The sequence below is a fragment of the Mus caroli genome, chromosome 7 (genome assembly GCF_900094665.2).
Source record: "Mus caroli chromosome 7, CAROLI_EIJ_v1.1, whole genome shotgun sequence".
In the NCBI taxonomy this organism is placed as follows: Eukaryota; Metazoa; Chordata; class Mammalia; order Rodentia; family Muridae; genus Mus; species Mus caroli.
The window spans coordinates 18406773-18415701 of NC_034576.1; the positions used below are offsets into that span (position 1 = coordinate 18406773).

Consider the following 8929-nt stretch of genomic DNA (forward strand, 5'->3'; position numbering starts at 1 on the left):
ACTAACCTCAGCATCCAGAATGGTGCGATTAAAAGTGTGTGCCACCACGGCAGATTCAAACCGTACATTTTAGAAATGCTGCCAAGATTCCTGCCCTTCTGGAGGCTCTGTTCTACCTGTGATGTGAACATAGTGCCTCATTTCAATATCTTGGTTTTTTTTATTTGCCAATTAGGAGGTGGTGGTAGGCAAGTGTGGGGTGTGAGATGAAGGTGAGAAATGGGAGAGAAAGTTTAGGAAAACTCATATATTATTAATTATTTGTCAACTAAAATGATAAATCAATAAAGTTGTTCTTCCTAAACTCTTCATCCCTCGCTAACGTCCCTTTCAAGTAGCCTCGATTCCCTTTTCAAGGGCCTCGGGCCAAAATGGAGGCGGCTGGACTCTATTTCCCAGAAACCCTCGCGGGAGAATTTTCTGCGCCTGCGTATTTTAGCGTGCCCTTAGCCTCCTGGTAATTAGAGTTTCTATTTCTCAGCCCGCCTAGTTTGTTTCCTACTCCACCTCCAAGTCACCGTATTGCATCTTGGGAGCTGTAGTCCATGGCCGCCCGTACTCTAATTCCCAGTGGGCTTCGGGGCCAGAACCCGGAAGGGGAGGCTGGAGAGGAGCGAGTGGGGGAAACCCGCGTAGTCGGGAGAGCTGCAGCGCGGGGAGATGGTGAGAGCCCCAAGCTGGGTCCTGCGGGTGCTTGAGAGTATGAGCGGGGTGTTCAGGACTTGGGTTCGAGAGGAAGCAAACTGAGGCTAAAGAAAGGGCTGGGTGTGGGGAGATCACTGTGGGTGGGGATTGAGAGGAACGGGAGCCCGAGGAAGTAGAAGAATGGGGGCTAGGGAGGGGTCTTGGAGGTGGAGAGAGTCGAGCTTTGGAATCAGCTATCAAGGGGATTGGGAGCTGGGGGAGTGAGGCTCGGAGTTGGAGTCCTGGCTGAATAGATCAGAGACCCTGAGTGGGTAATTTCGAGAGAGGTTAGTTAGCCTGGTTATGTGGAAAGGCATAGGAGTCCGGGATAAATGAGTGAAGGGAGAGGCTAACCACTGATGCATTGGGTTGGGTTGCGGGATTGCGAGGTGGGGCGGCAAGGCCAGTTGAAGAGATGGGAGGTAGAAGTCATCGATGGTTCAGGTTAGCTTCTAGGACCAGGAGGCGTTGTAGGGTGCGTGAGTTAGGAGCGTGGCTGTCAATATCGTGTCTTAATCCAACCAAAAACTACCAATAAACTGGACAGCCACAGAACTCTGGGTTGATATGACCAGATGGGGTCCATAGAGACAACCTTTAGCACCCTTCTAGCCCCGGTCGTATCTAGATACAGTGTTTTGTGGGGGCAGTCCAGCTTTCAGGTTCCTTATCCTCTTTTGTGACCTGTGCAGGTCTCTCTGTAACCTTCTTGTGACCTTATTTGTATGGTGAGAACAAGCAGGCCATTCTGAAGATAGCTAAAGGGAGGTTCCATAAAAATTGATATTTTCGGTAGGAAAGTTAAGTCCCAGCATCAAAGCTGTCGGTGGAAAGCTCCCGTCCCAGGAATGTTGACTGGGTTCAAGTTGTTAAAAGATTTCCTATTCTTCAGTCCAGCCCCCAGACATTTTCTCAAAGCCTGACAATAGTCTATGTACACCACAGTTTATGCAGGGGACACCCCCGTCCCCAGCCCTACCCCTTTATTGCTAGCATCTTTTTCTAAGAAATGCCCAGGTTCGGCTTCAGCTGTGTGTGTATTAACTCACTGGATTCAGGCGGTGCCTTAAGTGTAGATCTTCATTTCACAGGAAGCAAGTAGAGGCACGGAGAGTTTAAGCAATCTTCTCCATGTCAGCCAACATTAAATGGTAAATATACAATTGCAGTCTGGGTCAGAATCTGCTTTGGTGGAGACACCCAGCCAGAACAACTGTCAGATAGGATTTAATTCTTTTCTGTGACCTGAGCAACTCTTGGAACTCTGTCCAGCTATTAAATGAGATCCATAACCTTGGTAGGCTAGAGAGTTTAGGGAGCTAATGTTTGGAAAGTGCTTAGAGTAAGTGCATAGTACACAGGTGTTGTCTTGGGACTTGCTGTGTAGCTCAGGCTGGCCTCTTAACTCTTGCTCTTCCCGCCTCAGGAGCCAGAGTGCTGAGGTTTATCACTACTGGTGCCCAGATATGATTTGTTGTTGTTTTGAGACAGGGACTCATGTGTTCCAGCCTGGCTAAGAACTGTGTAGCTGAGGGTGGCCTTGAACTTCTGATCCTCCTGTCTCCATATCCTGATTTCTGGGATTATAGGTGTGCACTACCATGCCTGGTTTATGCTGTACTGGGGATCAAACTCAGGGTGTTGTGCATGCTAGGCTACCAGCTAAACTACAACATTGGGTCATGTTTTTGTTTCTGAAGTGAATGGGCAAAACCAGATAAAGGAGGTAGGAGAGGACCCAGTGAGGGGGCACGGGACATGCTGTCCCTTGCTCTCAAGTTGCCTCCCCCTTTTTCCTGATTTTTCTAGTTCTACCTTTCCTGTCCTCCCCATTCCTGAGTTACTAAGTCTAAGCAAAACTCCTAGAAAGGTGCTCAGAAACTTAATCTGTCTCCAGCCAAATATTAATAATTCACTTGTCCCGGTCTGGCCCATTGCCCAAGTCTTCCAGTGAGTTAGAAATACTGCTGCTGGCAAGTGGGTTGGGGTTTTGTTTGGTTACTTTGACTTTTGGTTTTCTTGATGTTGTTGTGGTTGTGCCTATAAGTGTGCCCTCTAACATTTTAGTCAGGGCAGGCAGGGGATGTCTTCTCTGGGAAGTTTAGCAACTTTGTAATTCAATTTGAAACAATTTGGTCTTAGTATATAATTGGCATGGGGTTCTTTCTTGTGGGTTCTTCTTGAGGCAGTGGAGGAGGAAGAGGGTCAGCAGAGGGTAAGACTGTTTTAGGATTCCGGGGTAAGACTTGGTATTATGGGATGTTTAGGGTCGCTGTATAATCAGAAGTTCACTTATCTAAGTTACTCTGCTAACTGTAGCCGCCCTGTCTTCTGTGATGCACTTAGCACATCTTCCTCAAACAGCAAAGGGTTAAGTGAATAGCCTTTGTACTATCTCAACAGGAGCTGCTCGGCTCGAACTTTCAGCCTGCTAGTCCTAGTCCGGAGTTAAAGGAAGAAAAAGGGGACACTTAGAAAAATGATTATAGCATTTATTACTAAGTTGTAAAAAGTTTCCTATGAGCTGGACATGGTAGTGCACGCCTTTAATCCCAGCACTCGGGAGGCAGAAGCAGGCGGATTTCTGAGTTTGAGGCCAGCCTGGTCTACAGAGTGAGTTCCAGGACAGCCAGGGCTACACAGAGAAACCCTGTCTCGAAAAAAAACAAAAAAACAAAACAAAACTTTAAGAATTCTCACGTCATTAAGACTTAAATCGTCTATTTGTCTATATAGTATCACTACAAGACAGTACATCTTCGTGGATCTGCAGAGATCTGCTCCAAAGGGGTGTGCTACTACTTAGTGATTGTTATGTTTAATAATAACAGGAAAAGCATATTAATAGCAGGACTCTTTCCTAAAATGAATTCCCTTACAGCCTTGCTTAATAAGGGCGAACCTGTCGCAGATTATATAATAATCCGAAGCAGGCCATCTCAGGATGATCACCTGCTAGTTATTAGCTTGTCCCATCATGGCTCCTGACATATAATTGTGTGTATGGTGTGGATTGTTTGAACACGTGCCTCCCTGGAGAGGGCAGTTAGATCAGGAGCTGGAGGCTGAGGACAGCCTGGTGTATGTGTGCTGGGCCCCGAACCTGCAACCTCAGGAAGGAGAGTAGCATTTTTAACCACTCAGCCGTTGCAGCAACCCAGTATGGGTCTTTTAGGCCACTTGCTTGGAGTCTTTCTTCTTTGTTTCTTTTTTAGAACAGCGTTTCTCTATGTAGCCCTGTCTAACCTGGAACTCTATGTGGACCAGGCTGGCCTTGAACTCACAAAGATCCACCTGCCTTCCAAGTGTGGGAGTTGAAGGCATGCTCTACCATTTTTAAGATGGGGCCATACTTAGCCCATGATGTCCTCCTAAGGAATTGATAATAAGGCCATGTATTTAAAATGCTCAGTAAGGATGACAGCCTTCTGGGGTTTTCATTCTTTCAAGAAAATAACACTAAAGCTGTTTGTGGTGGCACAAGCCTGTCATCACAGCCCAATGGTGGTGGAAATAGGAAGATCTGGAGTTCAGGCTAGCCTGGACTTCATGTTTTCTAGAAAGAGAGAATGGGCGCAGGGAGGGAAGGGGAAGAAAGGCTGTCATCTGAAAAATGGGGTTTCACTTAAACCCTTCGTCTATTTATTGAATAGCATGTTGTATGGGGTGCCTGTGGAGGTCAGCAGGAGCCAGTTTTCTCCTTCCATCCTGTGGATTCAGGTTGGTTAGGCTTGGCGGCAAGGGCCATAGTCACCTTACTGGCTGGATTCACTTCCTAAGAGCCTCTGCTAGGTGCCAGGGCCTGGACTGCAGGCAGACTGGCCTCTGCCCTCTGGGGCTCCCTGTTTTCAAGATGCCAGAGTACTGTTCTCTGGCACAAGCAGCTTTGCGTTCAGTTTTCAGGCGCCCTTCATGCCCACGTTGCCTTGCCTGCACCGCATTGTTGTGGCACACAGGGATGTGGCCCCTGTCTTCCCACCCCACCCCCTGAGAACTTTTAACATCGTCTCTTCACTCTTTCTTAAATTACCTAAACACCTATTGGTTTAAGGTAAAGCGGAACATCTCTCACTTGTCCCTGTGTGTCACAGCTGGGTGAGCTGACACTGCCCCCATCCCCCCATCCCACCCTCGTGCCCTCCCCCCATACCCCTATCCCACCCTCATGCCCTCCCCCCATCTCCCCCCACCCCGTGCCCTCCATTTGTTTGTCTTAGGGAGAAAGAAAGAGGAATCAGATTTCCAGATTATTCTGCATTCACTCTCCTTTGTGTCTCCGTTGTGTCTGTTTTGTGTGTTGCACATTCTAACTGTGTAGCTCCAGTGCTCTGAGACGCAACGTGTTAAGTATGCCAGGCTAGCCCAGGACTCACAGAGATCTGCCTACCTCTACCCACTGAGTGTTGAAATTAAAAGGCAGGAGCCACCAAGTGTTTGCTTCACTATGTAGTGTAGGCTGGCCCCAACCTTTGGTCATTTTGTCCCAACTATATGGTGCTGGAATTATAAGTCTGTGCCACCACAGGGAAGTGTTGTTTTTCTTTCCTCTTCTAAGAGGAGGAGTCTTACATATAGCACAGGCTGGTGTTGAACTCACAGTGTAGCCAACAATGACCTTGACTCTCCTGCTTCCACTTCCCAAGTTCTGGGATCACAGACTCCAAGTACTGTGTTCTTTTAACTTTTATTTTAAAAATCCCAAAAAACTGAAATTGGATTTCAGTTTGCTTGGCTGAGGCTTGATCATATAGTATGCCTGTGTGTCTGTGTGTGTGTGTGTGTGTGTGTGTGTGTGTCTGCAAGCTCCAGGGATCTTCCTATTTCTGTATGCCACCTTACTCTGCTTTTTACATGGTGGTATGATGAAGCCCAGGTCCTCATGCTTGCCTGGCTAGCACTTTTTATGCAGATTGACGTTACCTATGTTTTGAGTGTTGTATGTACCTATGTCTATACCATGTGCATGCCGTGCCCGTGAAGGCCAGAAGAGGGCATGCGATCCCCTGGAACAGACAGTTGTGAGCCACCACATGGGTGCTGGGAATTGATGGGGATCTTCTGCAAGAGCTGCCAGTGCTCGTAACCCCTAAGCCAGCTCTCCAGCCCTGACCCTCCCTCAAAGCACAGCTTTCCTGAAGAGTTTGCCTCTGGCACCTGCCTTCTTACAGAAAAGGGCATGGCTTCTCTGTATCCTTACTGACTCCTTAATTTGAAATCATAAAGTCAACTTCCATACAGCCCAGCCTCTCACCTGTGTATTTGTTTATTTCTGCCTGGAAACTGCCAGCAAGTTTATTTTCCCTTTATCCAATTAGTATGTCAGCCCCTTGAGGACAAGGATTTCTGTCTTCTGTTCCCTGTGTGTCCCCAATGCCTGGAACTGCACTTGTCACAGTGTAGGTTTTTCTTTTGTTTTGCCTTTGGCAGTGTCTCACTGGGTAGCCCCGGCTGGCCTGAATTCACTGTGTAGACCAGGCTGGCCCTGAATGCAGAGATCTGCCCACCTCAGTCTGGCCCAAAGTACCGGGATTAAAGGATACACCACCACAGCTAGCTACAGAATAGGTTTGTGGCTTTATTGTTTGTTTGGTTTGTTTTTTTCCAAGATAGGGTTACTCTGTATAATATACCCCTGGCTGTCCTGGTACTCTTTTTAGACCAGGCTGGCCTTGAACTCACAGAGGTCTGTCTGCCTTTGCATCCCAAGCGCTGGGATTATAAAGTTGAGCACTGCCATGCTTGGCCTTGTTTTTGTTGTTGTTGTTGGGTTTTTTTTTTTTTTCAAATACGTGTATTTTTATGTGTATGGATATTTTGCCTGCATGCATGTTTGTGGACTATATGTGTACAGTGCCCTCAGAGGCCAGAAGAGGACATTAGATCCTCTGGAACTGGAGTTACGGACAGTTGTGAACTATCATGTGGGTGCTGGAAACTGAGTCCGACTCCTCTTCAAGAGCAGCCAGTGCTTCTTCCTTTCTGAGCCATTTCTCCAGCCTCCCTATTATTTGCTTCTGTATCTGGGGGAGAGTTCAGGGCCCTCTGCTTGCCAGGCAAGCACTCAAACACTGAGCATTGAGCAGCACAGCACCTGCAGCTCCTCGTTGGTGGATTCGAGACACACGCTGTACTCCTGAGCCATGCCCTCAGACTCCTCTTAGGAGGCAGGGCTCCCTGAAAGTTGCTCAGGCTGGCTTTGAACCTGTGATATCCTCCATCCTCAACCTCCCACAGAGCTAGAATTACAGATGTGGCCATCAGGCTTGCTTTGAAGTTGTTTCTGACCAATAATCCTCAGGGCAGAACCATCTAAACATTTGGACATCTAAAGATCCTGAAAGCAGACAGAAACCAGGCAAGGTTTCTTCCCTGTGTCCCAGTTTTCCCACCTTAGGCTGTCAAACAAGCTGCTTAACCCTCCATACCTTAGTTCTTAACACTGTAGAACAAGATTGAGGATGGCATAGTAGCTGAACTTTAGAGAGCTAGATAATCTGATGCCCAGGTTAAATTAAATAGCCATGGGTGGCTCAGGGGAGCCATGGATGAGCAAGGGCTTGTGGACCCCCAAGGTATCAGTGAGCCACTCAAGGATCCAGGGTAGCTACAAAGAGAGACCTCCTGAAACAAATGCATAGCCAGGAGGGGAGAGAGCCTCTCACCTACCCAACTCACTGCCACTGAGCAGTGACAGAGGACAAGTGTTCCAAGCAGAATCGAGGTGAGGAAGAGGTCAAGGATAGCCCGGGAAGGTAGTAGGGGCCGCCCAGGAGAGAGGTGCTGGGATTTTCTTGGGCAGCTGGCTGCAGTGGCCAGCTATGCAGATGTCTCCAACAGTAGATGTACAAAAGTTGGCCAGCAGTCAGGCCACCTGCTCATTCACTCGTTCAGACCGCATGTATTACACACCTCCCACATGCTAGGGGCTGCTTCTCCAGCTTTCAGTGGGCATGGTAACCTGGGCTGTTTAAAGAAATGCACATTTGGATTCAACCACCCTGAGGTTGGGACCTAGAGCCTGTGCTTGTTCCCAGGGGCTGACGCGTGGGCACTGTGTCTCAAGAAGGCAAACTTGAGACAAAGAACAGACATGCATGCCAGCCAAGCTAGCCATGGTAGTGCACATCTGTCATTTGCCGGCCTGAGAAAACCGAGGCAGGAGGTTCCCCAGTTTGAGACAAGCTTGTACTACATAGTGAGACACAGGGAAATGTCTGCCTTCGAGCTTTCACATCAATAAGGAGAGGCAGACAGCACACTTAATAAGCAAAATGGTTAGTACAGTGGGCAGCGTGATATGTGCTAAGGAGAAAAACTAATGAGGGTTGAGAGTTTGTGTTCTGTTGGGTAGAAGCTGTGGGCTTGTATCAAAGGCCTCCTAGAGGCAATTTCTGAGCCAAGCCTGAAGGAGATAAAGGGTGAGTCCTGGAGGTAGGTGGGGGACAGTAGTTTAGGCAGCCAGCAGTGACTGTAATGGCTCGGACAACTGAGTGGTGTAGTCCATGCCCAGCAAGCATGGGTAATCTGGACAGAATTGCCTCAGTTCAGTGTGAGCAAAGGCTGCTGCCTAGCCCTGCCTAGCCCGTCCCTGCCTGAGCTTCCTTCCTAGTCTTTGACATGACTCGGACCGGCTGGATGGGGTGGCTCAAACATTAAGAGCTCTTGCTGCTCTTGCAAAGGGCCTGACTTTGGTTCCCATCTCCCATGTCAGGTGACTCACAACCATCTGTGACTGTAGCTCCAGGGAATCTGACACCCTTTCCTGGCCTCCAACACCTTTAGCTGTGCACAGACACACAGACTTTAAAATAGAGGATCTTTGATCCATTTAAAAAATAATAATAATAACAACAAGAACACTATAGGAAGATGGCTTAGTCCAGTGGTTCCTAATGCTGTGACCCTTTAATACAGTTCGTCATGTTGTGGTGACCCCCAACCATAAAATTATTTCCTTGCTACTTCATTACTGTAATTTTGTTACTGTTATGAATCGTAATGTAAATATCTGATAGGCAGGATATGTTATAAGATCCCAAGGGGTCGTGACCCGCAGGTTGGGAACTGCTGGTTTAGTTGGCAAAATGCCTGCTCTGCAAACATGCCGACCTGAGCTCAGATCCCCAGCACCCACCTCAGAAGCCAGGCAGAGGTGTGCAGCACCCACCTCAAAAGCCAGACAGAGATGTGCAGCACCCACCTCAGAAGCCAGGCAGAGGTGTGCAGCACCCACCTCAGAAGCCAG

General features: G+C 48.1%; 1 protein-coding gene across 2 annotated transcripts in view; it reads left to right on the forward strand.

The window, feature by feature from the left end:
- Positions 1–585: 585 nt before the first annotated feature.
- Fbxo46 (F-box protein 46) overlaps positions 586–8929 on the forward strand; it is a 17835-nt gene continuing 9491 nt past the window's right edge. Inside the window, exon 1 of one of the 2 annotated variants that reach the window (XM_021167249.1) lies at positions 586–663. The gene's annotated coding sequence lies outside the window, so the exon portion shown is untranslated. The remainder of the gene's footprint in view (positions 664–8929) is intronic. The other variant, XM_021167248.2, reaches the window with a different exon arrangement.